This window comes from Tamandua tetradactyla, chromosome 10 (genome assembly GCF_023851605.1).
Source record: "Tamandua tetradactyla isolate mTamTet1 chromosome 10, mTamTet1.pri, whole genome shotgun sequence".
NCBI classification, from domain to species: Eukaryota; Metazoa; Chordata; class Mammalia; order Pilosa; family Myrmecophagidae; genus Tamandua; species Tamandua tetradactyla.
Genome location: NC_135336.1, coordinates 40,426,091 through 40,448,324, shown reverse-complemented (window position 1 = coordinate 40,448,324; position 22,234 = coordinate 40,426,091). Strand labels below are relative to the sequence as shown.

Sequence of the window (22,234 nt, the reverse complement as noted above, 5' to 3'; positions counted from 1 at the left end):
GTGAATGTAATTAACAGTACTGAGCTATTTATCTGAATGTGATTAAAATGAAAAAATGTTAGATTGTATATAAGGTAACAGAATAATTAAAAGAAAATACATGGAATGACACTATACAAACAGTGAAGCCTAAATTAAACTATGGACTATGGTTAACAGTAATTATAAAAACGTGCCATCATCAATTGAAATAAATATTCCACACAAATACAAGGTATTAATAATGGAGTGGTATATGGGAGTCTTATATTTTATGCATGATGGTTCTGTAAACCCATAACGTTTCTAATAAAAAAAAAGTGTGAATTCTCTTTATTCTTGAACACTTTAAAAATACAAAAGTCAAGGTGAAAATGAACTGGTTTTACCTGTTTCCAGATGGAATTCTATGATTGCTTCTCTGATGGCACAATGACCTGACTGAAAGCACCATAGGATATCTGGCTGACATTCCAGAGGTCACAGCTGATACAGAAGCCAGAAAACCTTCCAGCACAGAGATAAGAAATGAGCAGTTTGTTTTTGCACAACCAATGAATCTAGTTGCTGCAGTATCCATTCAAGGAAAGCTATCAGTTACAAATGTGCCAAAGTTTCCAAAGAAATGCCTTGTTTGGATTTACAAATCATAGCAGATGTTAAGATTATATGTCATGTGTTCAATCTTGGCAGAAATTTTGCTTTTTTAATAGAATCATTTTCCTCATAGCCCATTTGTGGTTCTAGCATCTTGCCACCAGCTTTCCAATTACTTGAGGAACATTCAGAAGTCCAAAGGCAGACATGCTGAGTCTGCATGAAGCAAAGGTCAGGTCCTTTTCTTCTCTCTTCAAGAAGCACTGAAGTCTCTGGATAGGAAGAAACAAAGCAGTCAATCTTCATGTTGTAGCCAGACTCAGAGATCCCAGGAAAGCCAGTACTGGAAAAATAATACAAATAATTCATGGAGAAAATACAGGGTATGTATATACTCACACTCACATGAACAATTTTTCCTATTACTAACAATTTACATTAGTGTGATATCTTGTTACAACTGATGAAATAATATTGTTATAATTATATTATTAACTGATAATCCATATCTTACATTAGTGTTCTAGTTTGCAAGCTGCTGGAATGCAATATACCAGAAATGGAGCAGCTTTTAAAAGGGAATCTTTTTTTTTTTTTACATGGGCAGGCACCGGGAATTGAACCCAGGTCTCTAGCATAGGCAAAAATTCTGCCTGCTGTGCCACAGTGGCCTGCCCAAAAAGCGGAATTTAATAAGTTGCTAGTTTATAGTTTTAAGGCTGTGAAATTGTCCAAATTAAAACAAGTCTATGGAAATGTCCAATCTAAGTATCCAGGGAAAGAAACCTTGGTTCAAGAAGGCTGATCATGTTCAGTGTTTGTCTATCAGCTGGAAGGGCACATGGCAAATATGGCGGTGTCTGCTAGCTTTTTCTCCAGGCCTCTTCCTTTATGAAGCTCCCCAGGAGATGTTTTCCTTCTTCATCTCCAAAGGTCAGTGGTTGGTGGACTCTGGTTCTTTTGTCATTCTGTTGTGGTTCTGTGGTTGTGTCCCCATTCTCAAAAAGGCACTCTCTCCAAAATGTCTCCTCTTTTATAGGATTCCAGTAAACTAATCAAGACTCATGTAGGATGGGTGGAGACACGTCTCCATCTAATCAAGTTTAACGCCCACAATTGATCAAGTCACATCTCCGTGGAGATAACCGATTCAAGTTTCCAACCTATAGTACTCAATAGGGATTAGAAGAAACCATTGCTTCCACAAATTGATTAGGATTAAAACATTGATTAGAATTAAGATTAAAAGGATAGCTTCAAACCTGCATAATTAGGGTTCAATCTTTGTGCTGTATGTTTCTGTAGTTTTTTAAAATGTCTCATCCAATAGTATATGTACAACCCAAAATTCTCCCCTTTTACGATGTTAAAATATATTATTCAGTGGTGTCAATTACATTCACAAAGTTGAGCTACCATCACTACCATCCATTAACCAAAGCAGAAAGTTTGTACCAGTTAAGCATTAACTCCCTATTCTTTACCACCAACCCACATCAGAAAACCTGTATTCTAGTTTCAGGCTATGAATTTTCTTATTCTAATTAATTTCTATTACTGAGATCATACAATATTTGTTCTTTTGCATCTGACTTGTTTCATGCGACATATTTTCAAGAGACAACCATATTGCAACATGTATCAGAAATTCATTCCTTTCTACAGCTGAAGAATATTGCATTGTATATATACACTACATTTTGTAAATCTAGTCATCTTTTGATGTACACTTGGGTTGCTTCCATCTTTTGGTATCTGTAAATAATGTGGCTATGAACATCAGTGTGCAAATAGCTGTTCTATTCCATGTTTTCAGTTCTTTTTGGTATATACCTAGAAGTGGGGTTGCTATGTTAAATAGTAATTTTATACATTGTTTTCTGAGAACTGCCATACTGTTTTCCACTATGGCTACACCATTTTGCATTTCCACCAACAATAGAGTGTTCCTATTTCTCTATATCTTCACTAACACTTATGTTCCTTTTTAAAAAATAGTAACCATTCTAGAGTGTGTGAAATGGTGCCTCATTGTGGTTTTGTTGCACTTCCCTAATGGCTAATGATGTTCATGTGCTTATAAGCCATTTCTTTATATTCTCTGAAGAAATGTTTATTCAAGTCTTTTGCCCACAATTTATTGGGTTGTTTGTCTTTTTGTTGTTGACTTGTAGGATTTCTTTATATATGCTGGATAGTGAAGACTTAATGGATATATGGTTTCCAAATATTTTCTCCCATTCAATAGATTGTCTTTTTACCTTAATAAGAAGTCCTTTAACATGTAAATATTTTTAATTTTGATAAAGTCACATTTATTTATTTTATCTTTTGTTGCTCATGATTTTGGTCTAAGAAACCATTGCCTAACACAAGGCCCTAAAATGCTTCCCTATATTTTCTTTTAGGAGTTTAATAGTTTTGGTTCTTATATTTAGGTCTTTGACACATATTGACTCAATTTTCATATGTCGTATGAGGTTAGGGTCCATTTTCCTTCTTTAACATGTGGACATCTAGTTTTCCCACCACCATTATTGAAGAGAATATTCTTTCCCCATTGAGAAGACTTGGCCACTGTGCTGGTTTAAGTATATTGTTTGCTTTCTTAAATTGAAAAAAAAGGGAGGGAGAGGGGGTTAAAAAACAGAAAGAAAGTGTTATGTACCCCAGAAGAGCCATGTTTTAATCCTGATCCGATCTCGTGGGGGCAGCCATTTCTTTTAACCCTGATTCAACACTGTAGGCTGGAAACTTCTGATTATATTACCCCCAGGGAGATGTGTGACACACACAAGTATGGGTGTGATCTTTTAATTAGATGGAGATTTGACACCTTGCATTCCAGGTGGGTCTTGATTAGATTACTAGAGTTTTTAAAAGGGAAAACATCTTGGAGAAAACTCAGAAATGACAGAAGCCTCAGAACTGACAGAGCAGAGCCAACTGAGCAGAGCTGATGCAGATACTGACACATGGAGATGCTTGGAGCACAGCAGAATTTGCCATGTGCCTTCCCATGAGATGTTAAGCAAGCCAGAAACTGGAGACAGACAAGGGAAGCCAAGAGATGAAAGCCAGCCCTATAGAAGCAAAGTGAGGAATCCCCACAGAAACAGAGGCTGAAAGTAATGTAGCCTAGGAGCAATGGACCAGCAGATGCCAGCTTCCTGACCTCCCAGCTGATAGAGGTGTCCAAAACGCATTGACCTTTCTTGAATTAAGGTATCTTTCCTTGGACGCCTTGGTTGGCACATTTTCATGGCCTTAGAACTGTAAATTGCAAGTTATTAAATTCCCTTTTCTAGAAGTTCTGGTATATTGCATTCTGGCAGCTTGCACACTACAACAGCTTCCTTGTCAAAAATCAATTGGTTATAGATCTGAACATTTATTTCTGAACTCTCAATTTGATTCTGTTGGTCTCTATGTCTGCTGTTGTGCAAATACTGTGCTGTTTTGATTACTGTACAGCTGTAATAAGCTTTAAAATCAAGAACTGTGAACCCTCAACCTTCTTTTTCTTTTTCAAGATTGTTTTGGCTATTGAGGGGCAATTACCATTTCATAAATTTGATGATTAACTTTTCTATTTCTACAAAGAAGGTCGTTGGAATTTTGCGTGAGATTACATTGAATTTGTAAATTTCTTTGGACAGAATTGACATTTTAACAATATTTAGCCTTCCGATCTGTGAACACAGAATGTCCTTTAATTTATATTTAGATATTTGATTTCTTTTAGCAATGTTTTGAAGTTTTCTGTGTATATGTCCTTTATATAGTTCATTAAATTTGTTCCTAGATACTTTATTCTTTTAGCTCCTTTTGTAAATGGAATTTCCCTTGATTCACTCTTTAGAATATTACTAGTATATAGAAACACTACTGATTTCAATCTTATACTCCTACACTTTGGTAAATTCATTTATTAGCCCTAGAAATTTTCATGTGTACTTTTCACTATATAGAATTTTCTCTATATAGAATATGTCATATGATAATAGGGTAAGTTTTACTAATTATTTTCCAATTTAATTTCTTTATTTCTTTCACTTGCCTAATTGTTCTAGCTAAGATTTACTTCCAATACAATGTTGAATAAGAGTGGTGACAGTGGGCATCCTTCTTTGTCTTATCCCTGATCTTAGAGGGATAACCTTCAATCTTTTCCAATTAGTATGATGTTAGCTATTTTTATTGTCCTATAAACCCTTTATCACATTGAAGAAGTTTCCATCTATTTCTAGTTTTCTGAGTGTTTTATCAAGAAGGGGTATTGGAATTTATCACATGTTTTTTCTGCATCACCTAAGGTGATCATGTGGGATTTTTCCTTTGTTCTATTAATTGGTGCATTACATTAATTGATTAAGCTTGACTATGCTTACCTGCATAGGATAAATACCACTTGATCATGTGTTTAAACCTTCACACACACATTAAGCCTTCAATGTGCTATGGGTTTGGTTTACTAGTGGTCATGGTCAGGTTCATGTGTCAACTTGGCCAAGTTGTGGTACCTGTTTGTCTGGTTGGGCAAGTGCTGGCCTGTCTGTTGCAATGATGACATTTCATAGAATTAGATCGTGATCAAGTCAGCTGCATCCACAGCTGATTCCATTTGTAATCAGCCAAAGGGGAGTGTCTTCTGCAATGAGTGATGCTTAATCTAATCACAGGAAGCCTTTTATAAAAGGAGGATTCAGAAGAGACAGGCTCTATGCCTGCTTTGGCTGGCGAGCATCTCCTGTGGAGTTCATCCAGACCCTCCATCAGAGTCGTCAGCTTCACAGCCTGTCCTGCGGATTTTGGATCTGCATTCCCGCAGTCACGTGAGACACTTTAATAAATTTTATATTTGCGAGTGTTCCCTGTTGATTCTTTTCTCTAGAGAACCCTAACTAATATACTAGTGTTTTGTTGAGAATTTTTGCTTTTATATATATATATATCGGTGATATTTGACTATAATTTTCTTTTTTCTTGTAGTATCTTTATCTTGCTATGGTATTAGGATCATCTCAGTCACCTAGAATGAGTTAAGAAGTACTCCCTGCTCTTCAAGTTTTAGGAGGTGTTTGGATAGGATTGTTGTCAATTCTTGGAATGTCTGGTAAAAATCACCTGTGAAGCCATTTGGCCCTGGACTTTTCTTTGTTGGGAGGTTTTATCTTACTGATTCAATCTCTGTTCTTGTTATTGGTCTGATGAGGTATCTATTTCTCCTTGAGTCAGTCTAGATAGTTTGTCTGTTTCTAGGACTTTGTCCATTTCATTTAGGTTATCTAATTTATTGGCATATAGTTGTTTATAGAATCCTCTTGTAATCCTTTAAATTTCTGAGTAGTTGATAGTAATCCCCCATTTCATTTCTGGTCTTAGTTATTTGTGTCCCTTCTCTCTTCTCTATAACAGTCCAGGAAAGATCTGTTAATTTTGTTGATTTATAAGGGAACCAACTTTTGATTTTATTGGTCTCACTACTGTTTTATTGTTCTCTATTAAATCCATTTTTCTCTAATCTTTATTATTTCCTAACTTCTGGTCATTTGGGGTTTAGTTTGCTTTTCTTTTTCTAGATCCTCCATCTGTGATGTTAGATATCTGATTTTAGATCTTACTCTTCTCTAACATAAGCCTTTGGAGCTATAAATTTTCTTTTCAGCACTATCTTTGCCACATCCACTAGTTTTAGTACTTTTTGTTTTCATTTTAATTTGCCTCAAGTTATATCTTAATTTTCCTTGTGACTTGTTCTTTAACATTGCTGTTTAAAAGTGCATTGGTTAATATCCATCCTTTTGTGAATTTTCTAGTCCCCTCTATTATAGATTTTTAGCTTCATTGCATTGTGGTCAGAGAAAAACATTGAAAGATGTGAATTTTTTTAATTTTTTAAGACTAGTTTATGGACCTAATGTATGGTCTATCCTGGAGAATGGACCATGTGCACTGGTCCATTGTGCATCATTGCTGTTGGGTGAAACATGAAAATATGTCTATTAGGTCTAATGGGTTTAAAAAATCATTCAGTTAATCTATTTGCTCACTGATCTTCTGTCTAGACATTCTACCCATTATAGAAATTGGTGTAATGAAGTTTCCAACTTGAATGTAGAACTGTCTAATTCTCCTTTCAAATCTGTCAATATTTGCTTCATATATTTTGGGGGTATTGCCATTAGGTAAATAAATATTCATGATTTCTACATGTTCTTGTTGATGACACTTCAACCAGTCTATCACTACCTCCTTCGTCACTCATCACACTTTTTGACTTAAAGTCCATTTTTTATGATATTAGTATAGATATCCCAGCCCTCTTTTGGTTGCTATTTGCGTGGCATATATATTTTTTCCATCCTTTCACTTTCAACCTACTTGTGTCTTTGAATTTAAGGTGAGTCTCTTGTAAACAGCATATGATTTGGTCATGTCTTTTATTCATTCAACCAGTCTCTGCCTTTTGACTGGAGATTTTAATCCATTTACATTTAAACTTACTACTAATAGGATAGGAATTTCTTTTTCTGCCATTTTGCTAATTGGCTTTCTATGAGTCTTATACCATTTTTGTACCTCAATTCTTCCATTAATGCCTACTTTCATGTTCATTTGATCTGTATATTGTACCACCTTCTCATTTTTTTTTTCTGTATATATTTTTCATATATTTTCTTTATGGTAACCCTGAGGCTTAAATTTAATACCCTGACTCTAAAACAGTCACTTTTGATTTTATCCCAACTTAACTTCAATAGCATACACATATATAGATTCTGTGTCTCTCTGCCCCACTCCATTTTTTTAGTTACAAACTATATATTTATACTTTGATGTCCAAAACCATAGATAAATCATTACTTCTTATGAACTTATAATTTAGAAGCCGTAAGAAGTTAAAAATTGGGTTACATACAAAATATACAATATAATACACTTTTTTAACTACCCATATGGCTACCTTTACCAGAAGCCTTTCTTTATGCTGCTTCGATCCATTGTCAAATGTCCATTCTTTTCAGTCAGAAGAACTTCCTTTAGTATTGTTTTTAGGTAGGTCTAGTGATGTTCAACTCTTCAGCTTTTATTAATGTGGGAATTTCTTAATCTCTCTACCACTCTTGAAACAGTCTCACCAGATATAAAATTATGGGTTGAAAATTGTTTTCTTTCAGCACTTAAATACTTTGTCCCAGTACCTTCCTGATTCCATAGTTTCTGATGAGAAATTGGCACTTAAAATTATAGGGACCTTTTGTATACAGCACATTGCTTTTCTCTTGAAACTTTCAGAGCTCTCTCCTTGTCCTTGACATTTGACAGTTTAAGTACTAAATGTCTGGTTAAGGTTCACTTTTTGTCTGTTTATCATTTGTTGGGATTCTTGAATGTACATATCCATTTCTTTCATTAAAATTGGGAAATGTATAGCATTATTCCTTTGACTATCCCTTCTGTCTCTTTCTCTCTTCTCCTTTTGGGACTCTCATAATGTGTGTATTGGCATGTTTTATGCTGTCCAATATATCTTTTAGTTTTTGTTATCTTTGTTCTTTCCTTTTCCTTTCTCCTCTCTTCTTGGATTATTTCAATTGCTTTGTCATCTTTCTTCTGCCAGCTGTTCAACCCCTATAGGAAATTTTTCATTTCAGGTTTTGAGATCTTCAATGTATTTCTGTGTATTTCCATTTTAAATTTTCTATCTCTTTATTGAGATTCTCATATTGTCCATTCATTGTTTTCCTGGAATCCCTTAGTTCTTTCTCTTTTTTTTTTCCTTGATCTCCTTGAGTATATTGAGGATTCTTTTTTAATTTTTGTGCAGTGTGTCCAACAATGAAGAAAGTTGGTCTTTCTTCATTGATGTTTTTAGGATTTTTATTTTCTTCCCTTTTAGGGGCCATCATTTCCTATTTCTTTGTTTTATAATCTTTTGCTGCATATTATACATTTTAATGTTTTAAAGAGTTATCTCTGGGATTTAGTCCCTGAGCTATCTGTTCCTTAAGTGTGTATGCAGATAGTGATATGAAAGAGAGTTCCTCGAGAGCCAAGAACTAATAAAAACAACAAGCCAATGCAAAAGAAACTTCCTTTCACAGTCTTTGCAAATTGGCACTGCAAATCTGCAGAGCTGGCGCACTCTTTCAGAATTTAGTCCTCTTATGTAGAAGACCAGCCTGAGGTATATGTGAAGTGCTAAGTCTTTTCTGTCTTTTCTGAAACCGAGTCTGCTCCTTGATTTGTGTTTGCTGGTGGCCTTAGGAATTACCCTACTGGCAAAAACTTGAATACTCCCTTAACACTTATGAAATAGACTTTCTCTCCCTACTGGGTACTCTATTTTATGACTTAAAGCAGATAACATCTTGCCCCTAGCCGCTGTAACTGAATTGTTTCTTACATTGCCTCAGGTGTCCACAAGTTGATTCTGCCTGCAGGACAAGTCCTGGGAAGGCAACCCAAGACAATTTTCCTGGTTCAGGCTTTCAGGCTTCCACCACAGAGATGAGCACTGACATAGCTCTGCAGTATGCACATAGAGGTTTCTCTGATCCTTCAGGAACTGGACTATGGGTCACAATGGAAGGTCTGACTGGCTCCACCCTGCACTAGGGAGGGCTTGTGAGAGGTACAAGCAAGGGTGCTACAAGCTGCTCCCATTTATTATTATTATTTTCTCTATTCTTATTTTTTAAAAGCTGCTACCATTTTTTTAAGTTGTGGTTTCTTGTTTTGACACTCTCCCAGTTACTCCACCCCTTTTTTTCTGTTTGTCATTTGTTGGGATTTTTGAATGTACGTATTCATAGAATTGTTTTCTAGAGTTCTGAGGAAGATGGTTCTGCCATTTGTTTGCAGATTTTTCAGGTGAATAACACCAGAGCATCTTATGCTGCCATCTTGGTCATCCAGAACTCCACTGTCGTTCATTTTCACTCTGGTTGAAGTACAGGTTTAGTGTCAATGCATCTCTGGGTTTTCACAGAGTCACAGGTACTTCTTCAGGTAGGTCCTGCATGGATGAAGCTCTTGTCCTCCCTGGGAGGCTTGCAGCTCCCTACTGATACTATACCTTTTGATTTCATTAACTTTCATTGTAGCTTATTAGGTGAGAAACATGATTGAAATAAATGATTAAAATATACATAACTGTACATACTTCAAAGGTTCTAAAGGAATCAGTGATCTTGCTTTATTGTGTCAATTTGATGGCCTGATTAAAAGGTAAAAACTAGTTGTGGTGACAGAGCACAGATAGATAAGTGATGACACCCGCAGTACTAATACCAATCTCCACAGTGAATTTGACAGAGCTGGTTTCTATGAAGAATATTTTTAATAATTGAGGTGCTGAATGGGCAAAGTTCGCCTTATTCATTCTGGTCTTCTCCACACAATGAAGTTTGAGACACTAAAAAAAAATGTCTGATGGTTTCAATTTCACTTTGTCTTCTTTTTTTTAAAGTCAGGCCATTCAGTAATATCAGCTGAAAAAAGAAGATGAAACGTCAGCTCACAGCAAAATCTTTCAGGGCCTAAAATTATTCATCATTCCCTAGCCACCTTTGTTATGAATAGCTTTGCAAAGAAGTGAATAGTTGTCCCCCTTTTAAAAGTTAATCCTCCAAAAACTACTTTTGTCATTTAAACTATAAAAGCAATTATATATAGTGGAAAGATCATCTACTTTAGAGTCAAAAGTCAGGCAGCACCATTTTCTCCCAGTGCTTAAGGTCTTTGAGCCTCAGTTTCCTTAGTAAAGCATTATGTATATCTCATTGAGTTTGTGTGAGAATTCAATGAAATTATATATATGTATATATATATATATATATATATATATATATATACATATATATATATATATATGTTCTAGTTTGCTAGCTGCCGGAATGCAACACACCAGAGACGGATTGACTTTTAATAAAAGGGGATTTATTTTGTTGGTTCTTCAGAGGAAAGGCAGCTAACTTTCCACTGAGGTTCTTTCTTACGTGGAAGGCACAGGATGGTCTCTGCTGGTCTTCTCTCCAGGCCCCTGGGTTCCAACAACTTTCCCCGGGGTGATTTCTTTCTCCATCTCCAAGGACCCGGGCTGAGCTGCAAGTGCTGAGATGAGGAATGCCAAGCTGCTAGGCTGTGCTACCTTGCGATCTCTCATTTAAGCACCAGCCAATTAAGTCAAACATCACTCATTGCAGCAGACACGCCTCCTAGCTGACTGCAGATGTAATTGGCAACAGATGAGGTTCACGTACGGTTGGCTTATGTCCGCAGCAACAAGACTAGGTATGCTCACCTGGCCAAGTTGACAACTGAATCTAACTAACACAATATATATATATTAATTTTCATGTTATAGCTAATAAGAAAATACGTATTGATCTTTCAACTTAATCATCAGGTTTAATATAAAAACCCCACATTGCATTGATTGGAGGATGGATTTTGGTGCCAGATTGCTTGGGTTTGAATCCTGGCTCTTTAGACTTTGTCTAAACAAGATAAAAGTTTTCTTATCTGCAAACTTGGAATAATAATGGTACATATAAGGCTGCTATCAGGGCAAACTGAATTTATTATTTGCACTGGGATGAGAGGGCCTGACAGAGGAGGCAGTCAGGGAGCGAGAGGGTCAAGAAGTTGCATGGAACTTGCTGCAGGAAACTGCTTTTCAGAATAAAACCAACAGTGCCCTCAATCCACACAATTGAATCATAATGGGTAAATGAGACTTGAGCCCCTAGGCTACTCAAGGACCAACATAGTGCAGGACAGAGTTTAGGATCCAGAGGAAAAGAGCACAAACATGAGACCAGTAGGGGCCAGCCAGAAATGCACCTGAATCTCTCAAGAACTAACCAACACCTTAAGGAACTGCTTAAATCTGAGTACCCCAGCAGTGAGCCTGTTGAGGTTACCACCCATATTGGGTCCTTAGGTAACAACTGAGGCCAATGGAGAATGACAAACAGAAAGGGAAAGTAATATATCACTGCAGGCAGTCATATAAGAAAATAGATATCTGCTTTCTCCTCCCTCCTCCTATCCTTATATGAGGGGCATAAGCACTGGGAAGAAACTTGATGAATTAGTTACTATCTCCATCCTTGAGGAGCTCACAATTTAGATGGTAGGATAAATATGTATGCAAAGAGATATTATGTAATTAATTTGAGGACTTCATAGCTAAAGTATTGTTTGTGTTGTTTCCTGAAAGATGAGTATGAATTCTCTAAGCAGACAAGAGAGGAAAGAATTGAGGAGTAATACCTGGTGCAAATATTAATAAATTCTCAAAGGTATGAAAGTGCCTAGTATGTTCCAAAAAGAGCATATAACTAGAATTATGGGTACCAGACAAGATATGGATAAGGAAGAAATACAGGAAGAGGCAAGAGAAAAGAGCAATAGAAGGTCGGATGGAGTTTCAGACTAGATATGGAAGTGCCTTCCTTTTATAACAAGATAAAAGCAGAAAAATTATTCTATAGGTAATTAAGAACTAGCAAGAATTTGAACACGGGGAGTGTAACATGGTCAGATTTATATCTCGAACTCCATCAGTGATGGTAATGTGGAAAATCTACTGGAAAAGAAAGGTTGTAGCATGGGAACGTGTTCAGTAATATAGACCAGAGATCTAGAACTATGTACACAGCAGTTATAGTCACCAAGATAAGAATGGTAACTAAAAAAATACAGGGACTCTTGGATGGCAAAGGTCTTCCTTCATTTTTAATATAATATATAAATCGGCTGATAGGGAATAACTTTAAGCAGAATACTTGATGTCAGAAATTTTTAAAAGGAAAATAGACACCAGTACATGATTAAAATGTAGCGCTTGGGGCGGGCCGCGGTGGCTCAGCGGGCAAAGTGCTTGCCTGCTATGCCGGAGGACCTCGGTTCGATTCCCGGCCCCAGCCCATGTAACAAAAAACGGAAAAACAAAATACAAGAAAATGTTTAAAGTTTGTTTCCCTTTCTTCCTTCTATCCTTCCTTCCTTCTCTCTGTCTTTCCTTAAAAAAAAAAAAAAAAAAAAAAAAAAATGTAGCGCATATAGATAACAATTTTCAAGGCCAGATATCTCCCCAGGCATTAGTAAACATCACAAACCTTTCTTGGTTGCTGACACTGTTAAACCTATGATTGATTTCTTACATACACACCTGCATACATACATACATGCATGTATACATAAATGGAATTGGCCACAGAAATACCACCCAAAACATCTGATGTTGCTAAATAAATAGTGTCAGTTGCTAGAGGTTCCAACTCCATATAGACCTTACTTAGCTTTCTATTTGACCCTTCCCTTTTTTTCCAATTGGAAGAAGGGAAAATACAGCAAATGAGCTATAGTTTTTGGCAAAGCTTATCTGAAACAAGGTCTGCCAAGTTCAAAACTGAAAATGCAGCAGCTGTTGAAACAAAACATGGGCCAAATATTCCTGCACGACTAACAATATGCTTTTGCTTCCGGGCTCCCATTCCCTGACCTGGGTATTCATTGCGGCAGTTGTTAGCTAAATCCATAGAGACAGAGGGTTCTTCTCAATATAAGGCAGAGGGTCCCTAAAAAGGAAAGGTTAAGTCTGAACATTCAATGAGACTGCTTCTAAGGAGGGAATCTATAGAATCAATCAGGGAGATATCTACATGAGAACAAAAAAGTTGTGGTTCCTGTGGTATGGGTAGATTAGATGTATCACATGTTCTGAACATTTGGAGAAGCATCTTGCTTTGTTTTCAGAAGAGAGCTCCTGGAGCCTGCCATGGTGCCTGAAATGAGAAAATGCTTTCTTGGAAGCATGGCATGTGGCTGCCTTGTGCTGTTCCCTCCAGACACCCATGTCTGGGTGATGGCAATGCTGGAACTGGCAGTAGCAAACACTAGGAAAAGTGTCTAGAGCAGCACCATCTCCGGCAGAAGCCTGCCAGCTGTGATGGGACCAGGGCCAAAGGCATTTATGAAAGCATTCTAACAGGGCAATGACTACTGCCTGGCAAAGAGGCAGCCAACAGATGGGAAACCACCTATCACTCAAGATGTAAAGGGATTCCTCAGTGATAACTGCAATTAACAACTTTGAAGGACATGGCAATAATTTAGAAAACAAAACTTTGGGGAATTAGAACACAAAGAAATAACCCTTTTTCCTTCTTCATGAACTTCAATACCAATAGAAAGAGAGAAGAAAGTTAGACATATGGAGATAAAATTAGTACACTTATTATAGATACATTTGATTAAAGGATATGGCTCAGGATCTGCAGTTAAATGGACTTACTTAGAGTTCATCCTAAATTATACTGGCATTGCTGGACAATAGCAAGCTTTCTCCACAGAGGCAGGCTTGGTGGAAAGAAGACCATAATATTTTATGTCATGTGGGCAAACTGCCACTAAAAATGAGAAGGGGCTTAGCTAGACTCATCAGGAATCTATGTTCCTAATACAATTACTCAGTCTTTCCCCCAAGGATAGGAGTGAACAGGGAGTGGCTGAAGTCTCCTCTCTCGATGACCAAAATTTTCTCTCCAGGAGAGTGAAGTAATAATTACATCCCCTTTATGGAAATATGATGAGGAAGAAAATATGATCACATTATCAATATTAATAATAGTAAATATTGTTCATTGAATGTTTGCTGTCTGCCAGTATTGTACTTTACCTATATGCTCTAATTCAACCCTACTATAACCTTATAGGTAGGTGATGTTATTAAATCTCTCTTGTATATATGAATACACAGAGAATCTGGGGGTTAGGATCTTGCCCAAGATTACATACTTGTTAGTAGTCTGAGTCCTGAGGCTGTGCTTCAAATATCTAGACCCTTTTGCCTCCTGCAAGTGAGGATTGTGAAACTTCTTGTGGTCCACCAGGAAAGCAAAGAGTCTGGATAAGGATGGAAGTGAGCTCAAGCTCGATATCATGGGGGACAGCAGCACTGATAAAAAGGCCCTTGGTTTAGTCATCACCCACATTCTCCAGATTGCTATTTCCACAGTTGGCTAGCTAAACCCTTCCACGCAATAATATAGGTATTTCCCCAGGAAGTTTAAGGCTATTTTATTAAATCAGCATTGTTCCATATTCTAAGCACATATGGAGAAATAGCTTGCATATTCAATTTTGAATGTACTTACTTAAATAAGCCTAGCACCACCATCCTTTCACCTGGATATACAACCTCTAAATATTGCAAGAGGCATAGCAGTCCATTTACAAAAACATATCTTTTTCAAGTGTAGAGCAAAATCATGCCAAATAATCCAAGATATTTAGACTGCCATCAATCTATGGAAACCAAATAAAACCATACAGATAATTAGATTATTTACATGAGTGCTATTATAATTCTTATCATGGTGTGGTCATAAGAACAAAATAAGAATACAAAACAATATCCGTAGTTGATTTGGATAAATTGAAAATAGAAAGTATTGGGGTGATTTCACCTACCTGTAAATTTGTTCCTGTATTAAATGGCCTTCAAAATTTTTGAAACCCCAACATTTCCCACATTTGGACTATAATATAACATTCCAACAAATTAGAACAACACAGTAAAATAAAATAGCATGTCAAAGGAAGATGGACGTTTTGACAAAGATGTTAGAGACTCGTTGTTGGTCCTTGTCCCCCCCATTTATCCTCCTTGCTCCCTCTGTTCTGCCGCTCGCTAGGTATGCAGTCCTCTCATGTAATTGGATGTCTTCTATCATGAAGGGAAATTATCTGGTTAATAAATTAACATATGGCCCTACCTGGAAGACTTGTTTTAAGGTTCATCTGCAGCATGACTGTGGAAATAAAACCAGACAACAGATCACTACATGTGGAATTTCAAATGCAAAAAGAAGAAATTCAAAGGGAAGAATATCTTCCTTGTTTGCTTAAATTATACCATTTAGATGATGCCTGTCCCCCTGAAAGTCAAGGCTGATTACAAGAATATCAGTTCTGAAAAGATTTAAAGTGTGTAACTTCAGGAATAAGCAGAATAATCAAGTCCTGTGGCTCTGGGAAGATGTATTCATCCTCCTAAGTAGCTCCTATATACAGCTTCTGCTGCATTTCACTAAAGTTCCACAATTTGACAGTTTCATTTTGTTGTTATATTTTTAAAATATACATAATCCCAGGAGAGATAACATTTCGAGCTCCATAAAGCATCCAACAAACATTTTCGAAAAAATACTTCCCTGTGACTGGCTCAAAGCTGGCTACTAAGGATTCAAGAATATTTATGTAAGGAGTTCAAAATCAAGTAGGTACCAGATGTGTAAGCAAATAAATAAAGGCAACATGTGCTTCAACAGGAAAACATACACAGAGCTCTGGAAGCACAGGGATGAGTGTAACTGAGTCATCAGGCAAAAGTCTCAGGAGATCTATAAAAGGTGACTTTTCAACTGGATCAAAATGAGTGTATTTTTTATTTTAATCAAAGGAAGAAGGCAGCAAGCATGATGCTGTAGAGCTGAAAGGACTCTAGTATAGGGAAGAAACAGAATGTGAACATAAAATAATTTTTGTTTATTTATGCCTTTTTTAAGGTCATAAAAAAATAAGTTATGATTATCTTAAATTTGTAATTCAATGCCAGTTTATAAGAAAATAGCTAAGAGGTTGGTTTTTAAGAACCCCCAAAACCAATACTGAAAGAAGAAGGTACTATTACCAAAGTCACAGAACATTGATACATCTCCTTTTGAGAGTTAAAGACATATCTGTGCCTTAACAAACTCATGGACTGAAGAAAGGATATATTTTTTACTGAGAAACTACATACCAAAACAGACATGGATAGAATTGGAAACTACTAGTATAAGTTAGAAGGCATTGAAATAGAAAATAAAAATTTAAAAATTGTGGTTTCATTATTTTTCACCTATTACACACACGGGTGTTTATTTCTTTAATATTTTTGAATGTCTATGAGTTGCCATATACTATTCAAGGCACTATGATCCCAGTGGAAAATGAGTTAATATGATTTCATGGAGCATATATTTCCCAAAGAAGATGGAAAATAAGCAAGAAACAAATATGTAATTGCAAGTGTTACTAAGTTGAAGCATCTTGCAGATAGCTAAGATGGAGATACTTGAAACAAACCAACAGTCCATCCAAGTAAAATTAGAAAATTCAGGTGAAATACAGTGAAGACAAAGAACATTTTAAATTAAGGCATTAGAGATTGACTAAGGCTGCTGAAACAACAGGAGCCAAAATCATTGAAATGTTGGAACCACAGAGAGGTGAGTGACATTTTGCTAGACATTTCTAATTCTCAGTTGATTATTAGAGTAGGGTTAAATGCCAAGAATCCAGTTAGGGGGTAACACACCCTTCTGTGTATGCAAGGTCACTTGGCCCTCTTTGTATTACTCCTTGGGCATCATATCCTCTGGCAATAACTTTTGCTTAGAATGGGGGATAGGTTTTCAGAGAGTTTTTTCAATGTTTCTTCCATCCTTATGTTTAGGTTTTCTCTTTTTGTGGCTGAAAAAGGGTCTTCCTTTTCATTTTTTCCTTCTCCCAGCAGCCATTTTACTTATTATTGATCAATTGCTATCCTGATTGGGAGGGAGGTGGGGAGGAGGGGTTGAGAAGACATTGTTTTTTTCTAGTTCAACTTCAATCTTAGGCAAGCACTCTCTGTTAAGGTCTTGGATGTGTAGCCTTTTCTGTGGTCTTACTCATTTCCCAGTAGTAAAAGATGACTATCTCATAGGGTCAGGATGCTTTCTGTCCCTGTCACAAGAAAGAAGCATGTTCTCTTATTCCCTTCCCCCTCTGCAATGGATGCTCACCTGGAGCTAGCTTAGTCTTTTGATCCATAGGGAAGTTAGGGGAAAAGGGTGTGGTTGGGCAACATTTCTGTTCCACAACAGCTGCTATTCCCCTCCCTGATGGGTGCCCTGACATGGGAGCTTTCTGGAGTCTCTTATTCTGTTCCTTATCTTTCTTGTAAGTGCCCAGTATGTCTATAGAGAATAGCATCCACGTATGTGCAATTTCCCTCTGTGTCTGCAACTCTCAGGGCTTCAATACTTTTAGGTTAGCCCATCTATAGTCACCTTTTAGGAATTTGTTAAAAATCTAGCTGAATCATTCTGAAGAGCTTGTGTGGGATCCAGCATCTACGCCATGTAAACAAGGACCCATATTCTGTTTCTTATTTCAGGTGGGTATCATTCCTTAAATTTTGAGCTCGTTGATTACCCCACAACCGCGACCATCAGATAAATTCAAAGAAAACTGTGAATTCACAGATCATCTGTCCTCTTTGTTGTAAGGGTGTGAAAGACACTCTTTCCAGCTTTGTGCATCCTAAGCAGAAGTTAGAAAATATCTCTCTTTGTTTTTAATCACCAGAGCCTACAGTTCCTTTTTATGTTGAGAAATAATCACTTGTTTCTAATTTTCATAGCATCTGCTTTTTCTGATTTTACATATTACAATAAGAATAAATCTAAGAATGTCAGGATTATTTGTGGGAAATAACCAACATTTACAGAATTATGCAGCACGTACCTGTGGGTCAAAATTTTGGCCCATTGGCATGTTTGGCTTCTCTTAAATTAAGTATAAACAAATGGCTTTGAAGAGTCAGTCCTCTCATGATAACTAGTGGAGTGACAGGCAAGTTAATGAAACATATGTTCTATTCTTGTGATGTTAATTGTACCACCATATGATGAAAGTCTTTAAAATTAGGCTTTATAAGACCTTGTTTGGGAATGGATTTTATTTCTTTGGAAGAAAGTGGATTTTCAATGAACTACTGAAATTAAATTAGCAAGTGCTCTTAGATTAATAGCAGTATATATTCTAAATGGTAAATAAGTAATTCATATTTGGTCTAAGTAGTAGCTCATGGTGTTTCAGAGGTAAATATTAGATGTATTGAGTTTGTATAAACCAGCTTGGAAAAATTTCCTTCTTGGAACTCTTGGGAAATAGAATATTTGGGGTTGATGTTTCTTAAATACAAGTCAGTTCCCAACAGAAGAAAAGGCTTGTTTATAATTATTCCAATGGTGATAAAAATGTTTTTAATTATATTTTTGACACAAAAAAGGAAAGGGTAGGTTTGGGGTCTGAGACATAGAAGAGTTCAGTTATCTGGTGCCAACTAGTTCTTGTGAACATGTGATTTGCAAGTTAAATTATGCCAGCTGATGACATATAGCACTTCTTTCTTCTTGAAATATCTTACTCAAAATGAGTTTGCTGCTTTGCCACTTGGCTAAATACAAAATAGTCTCAAATGATGAGTTTAGACTTTCAGAAGTCACAACAATTGCGATAATTTTCTTTAGTAAACAAATCAAAGTAAGAGAACATAGACTGAGTTGCTGGCTCATATGCAATAGGCTTGTTAATTAGTTATCAGTTAGGTAAATTGACAGTTTTACTTTTGAAATTTACAATCAAAGTTTTCGTTATAGTTTTAGGGTAAGGTGATACAGGAAATACAAAGGTCGCCACTACAGGTTTTGATCCATATCTGAATATAAAGGAAGATGGTCTGAAAAAAAAGAAATGTAAAAAAAACTTTGTTGAATTTAGTTTTTCATCTCTAGCATGAAACTTCTTAACAAACTTGACACCTGTCAAAACTTGGACCTCTCCATATTTCAGCAGGTCCCCCAAATTTAAAGCATCTGTAGGCTGCAAAATAATGGACTTCTATTCCCAATAGCCTAAATCTTCAAACTCCTCTCAAGGGTGTTCAGGTGAACAGTTATAGTTTTCTCCTCAGAATTATTGATTCACTTTGGTTTTAATCAAAACCACAATTTTTTCCAGACATTTTAATTATTATCACTCAGCCTCCACAACTATCTCCATCCATACTTTTAGTAGGACATAACCAACTAAACCAATTTAACCCAATGTCTATAATTATGTTGACTCTATGGCTTTATGGCTTTCCCAAACAAGACAACATATCTTAGTCAATTACTATTTGTCTCAGAGGTCACAAGAGAACTTAAAAGTTATGTAATCAGCCAGGCAGTAACAATTTGGGTGGATGATTAGAAACAAACAAAATAAAATTCTGGCAGAATAAAAACTGGCCATCTTTGGTTTCCTTAAGAAGCCAAAGACGGTGCCTAGCAATTAATATTTTAGGGAAGCCGATTGGCCTGAGCACTGACGAACCAGGACATAAGCTGGTTTAGCATGGTACTGGTACAGTGATCCAGGAGGTCCCTGACGATGTCAGGAATTAAATCTTTAAATGTTGGATCATGTCAAGAGGCACAGTGGCTATGACAGCAGGGGACAGAAGAAAACTTGAGGGACTCAGAACAGTTGCTATATACAACTAGTCTAAAATAATATTTATATTTAAAATATATACTAAAGGGTGGGCCACGGTGGCTCAGCAGGCAGGAATGCTTGCCTGCGATGCCAGAGGACCCGGGTTCGATTCCCAGTGCCTGCCCATGTTAAAATATATATATATATATATATATATATATATATATATATATATATATATATATATAGTGAATATTAGTCTAACTGCTATAGATTTGTTTCCAATATTCTCAACAATGAATTTTTCTAACCCTTTGGATTTCATAAAATTATCCCTCACAGTTCTAAAAGATACACTAAATCCTGTCTCTTCATACCATTAGTATCAATAGAATACAGAAATATCTTGTACTTATTCAAAGAGAAGTGAATATGGTGTGTGTGTGTGTACATGTGCGTGAGTGTGTATGTGCTGGAAATGGCAGGTAAAATATGAGCATCTAAGGCTCAAGCACTTAAATGCATGATATACATGTGCTTAAATGTGTAAATACATATGTCTCTAGGCATTACCAGTTTTTAAATACAGATACTGATGTAATAATAGTAAAAGTCACATTTCCTGTATTTAACACCCACTTTCACCTGCATGTCTTCTAGCTCCTTACCAAATCCTTCACAATGTTTGTGAGAATTCTTAGAGAGTGTCTGTCATGTGCTCATGAAGCAGAATCCCAGTTACAGGAGCCACACAATATCCACTCTGTTTTGATCTTTCATCCTCTTACCCTTTTTGTTGCTGTCTGCACATGATGTTACTTGAATGTGTCTCTGATGCTGCTACTGCTGTTTTGAAGATACTGGTCAATATATTACATGGGCACTGCTGTTGCTTGACCAGACCTTCAGGTGGCAAAGCTTCTCTATGGGAAACAGAGAACGATCGTTCATTCACTCCGTGTGGTACTTTGTCACTTTTGGCCTATCTCAGAAAGTCCTTTGACTTCAGCTTTAACCGCTATATGATAATTGTCCCTCTGAGACTCAGTGCAATTCTATAAATGTAATGGCCTACAACAGGATTTGACTCAGACTTGACCTTAAGAGTGGCCATCCTCTTGCACAAAATGACTGACCTGAGCAATGCCAATTAGAATTCTTCTTAGGGGCTGCTATGGCTGCTAAGGAAGGGATGGGCACTCTCTTTCTGTGAGATCACAATCTTTAAGAAGCAGTTAAGTCTGGAGCTTCCAGGAGTCATATTGAACTTCATGGAGACAGTCTGTCTAAGAATAAAGCCAAGAAGAGGCAAGAACAGAATGATCTAGAGTTGTGCTCTTTAATAGGGTGGCCAGTAGATATATGTGGCTACTTAAACTTCAATTTGTTAAAATTAAATTTTTGAATGTTTTAACAGTTGCTGTGTGGGTAATGCTGACTTTCATAGCTTCAGTGCTCTAACTCTGAGTATTAGGTATCAAATAATACCCAAAGTTTCAACAAATGACCAGGTTATACACAAATAACTCAGTATCTCAGAATTTAGACATAACATTACAACTACTGAATACACAAAACTGCTGTAAGAGCTTATAATCTAGGGCCCTTTATAATAGGCCCCAACCTGATAACCCATGCTGTCGACTTCAACTTTCCAAGTTTGTATATTGTATAACTATATTGTATATTGTAGTTAGTCCATATGATTGAGGCATGATGATATTTGTCTTTTTTTACTGACATTTCATTCAACATACTTTCCTAAGATGCAGTCACCTAGTTGCATGCCTCAAAATGTCATTCCTCCTTGCAGCCACTCAGTAGTCCATTCTATGTATCACCACACTGCCATTCCTCCATCATTGTACCCTTAGGCCAACTCCATCGATTGCTCATGAGCACTGCTGCCATAAACACCAGTGTGCAAATATCCATTCCTCTCCCCACTCTCAGTTCCTCCAGGTATATAACTACCAGAGGTTGCAGGAACTTATACAAACTCCACCCCTAGCCTCCTGTGGAACCACCATATTGCCTCCAGAGGGCAGCACCTCTCAACTTCTCTACCAATAGTGAACAGGCACATCTCTTTCTCCACATTTTCTCTAGCACTTGCTTTTCTCTGTTTACTTTTAAACAGTTTTATTTGTATGTGATATAATCCAATCTAAGTAAATGGATATGCCTTCACCACCATAGTCTATATAAAGACATTTCCTTTTCTTCTTGGAGGAGTCCATACACCTCCCCCATACCCCCTACTTGTTGACATTTAGTTTGGGCATAATATCTTTGTTACATTCAGTGGAAATATATTACAATGTTACTGTTGACTATAGACCCTAGTTTGCAT

At 36.7% G+C, this 22,234-nt stretch overlaps 1 long non-coding RNA gene across 6 annotated transcripts; it reads right to left on the bottom strand.

Moving 5' to 3' along the window:
* Positions 1-353: 353 nt before the first annotated feature.
* LOC143647882 (uncharacterized) lies at positions 354-21,031 on the bottom strand. Of its 6 annotated transcripts, none has more exons than XR_013158240.1 (5): positions 20,670-21,031; positions 15,369-15,404; positions 14,748-14,898; positions 13,094-13,169; positions 9,782-10,073 (listed from the first exon to the last, which is right to left on the bottom strand). It is a non-coding gene; the product is annotated as an uncharacterized LOC143647882 (long non-coding RNA). The 6 variants fall into 6 exon arrangements; XR_013158245.1 differs by having other exon boundaries at positions 14,748-14,791; XR_013158239.1 differs by lacking the exon at positions 13,094-13,169.
* Between the last annotated feature and the right edge of the window lie 1,203 nt (positions 21,032-22,234).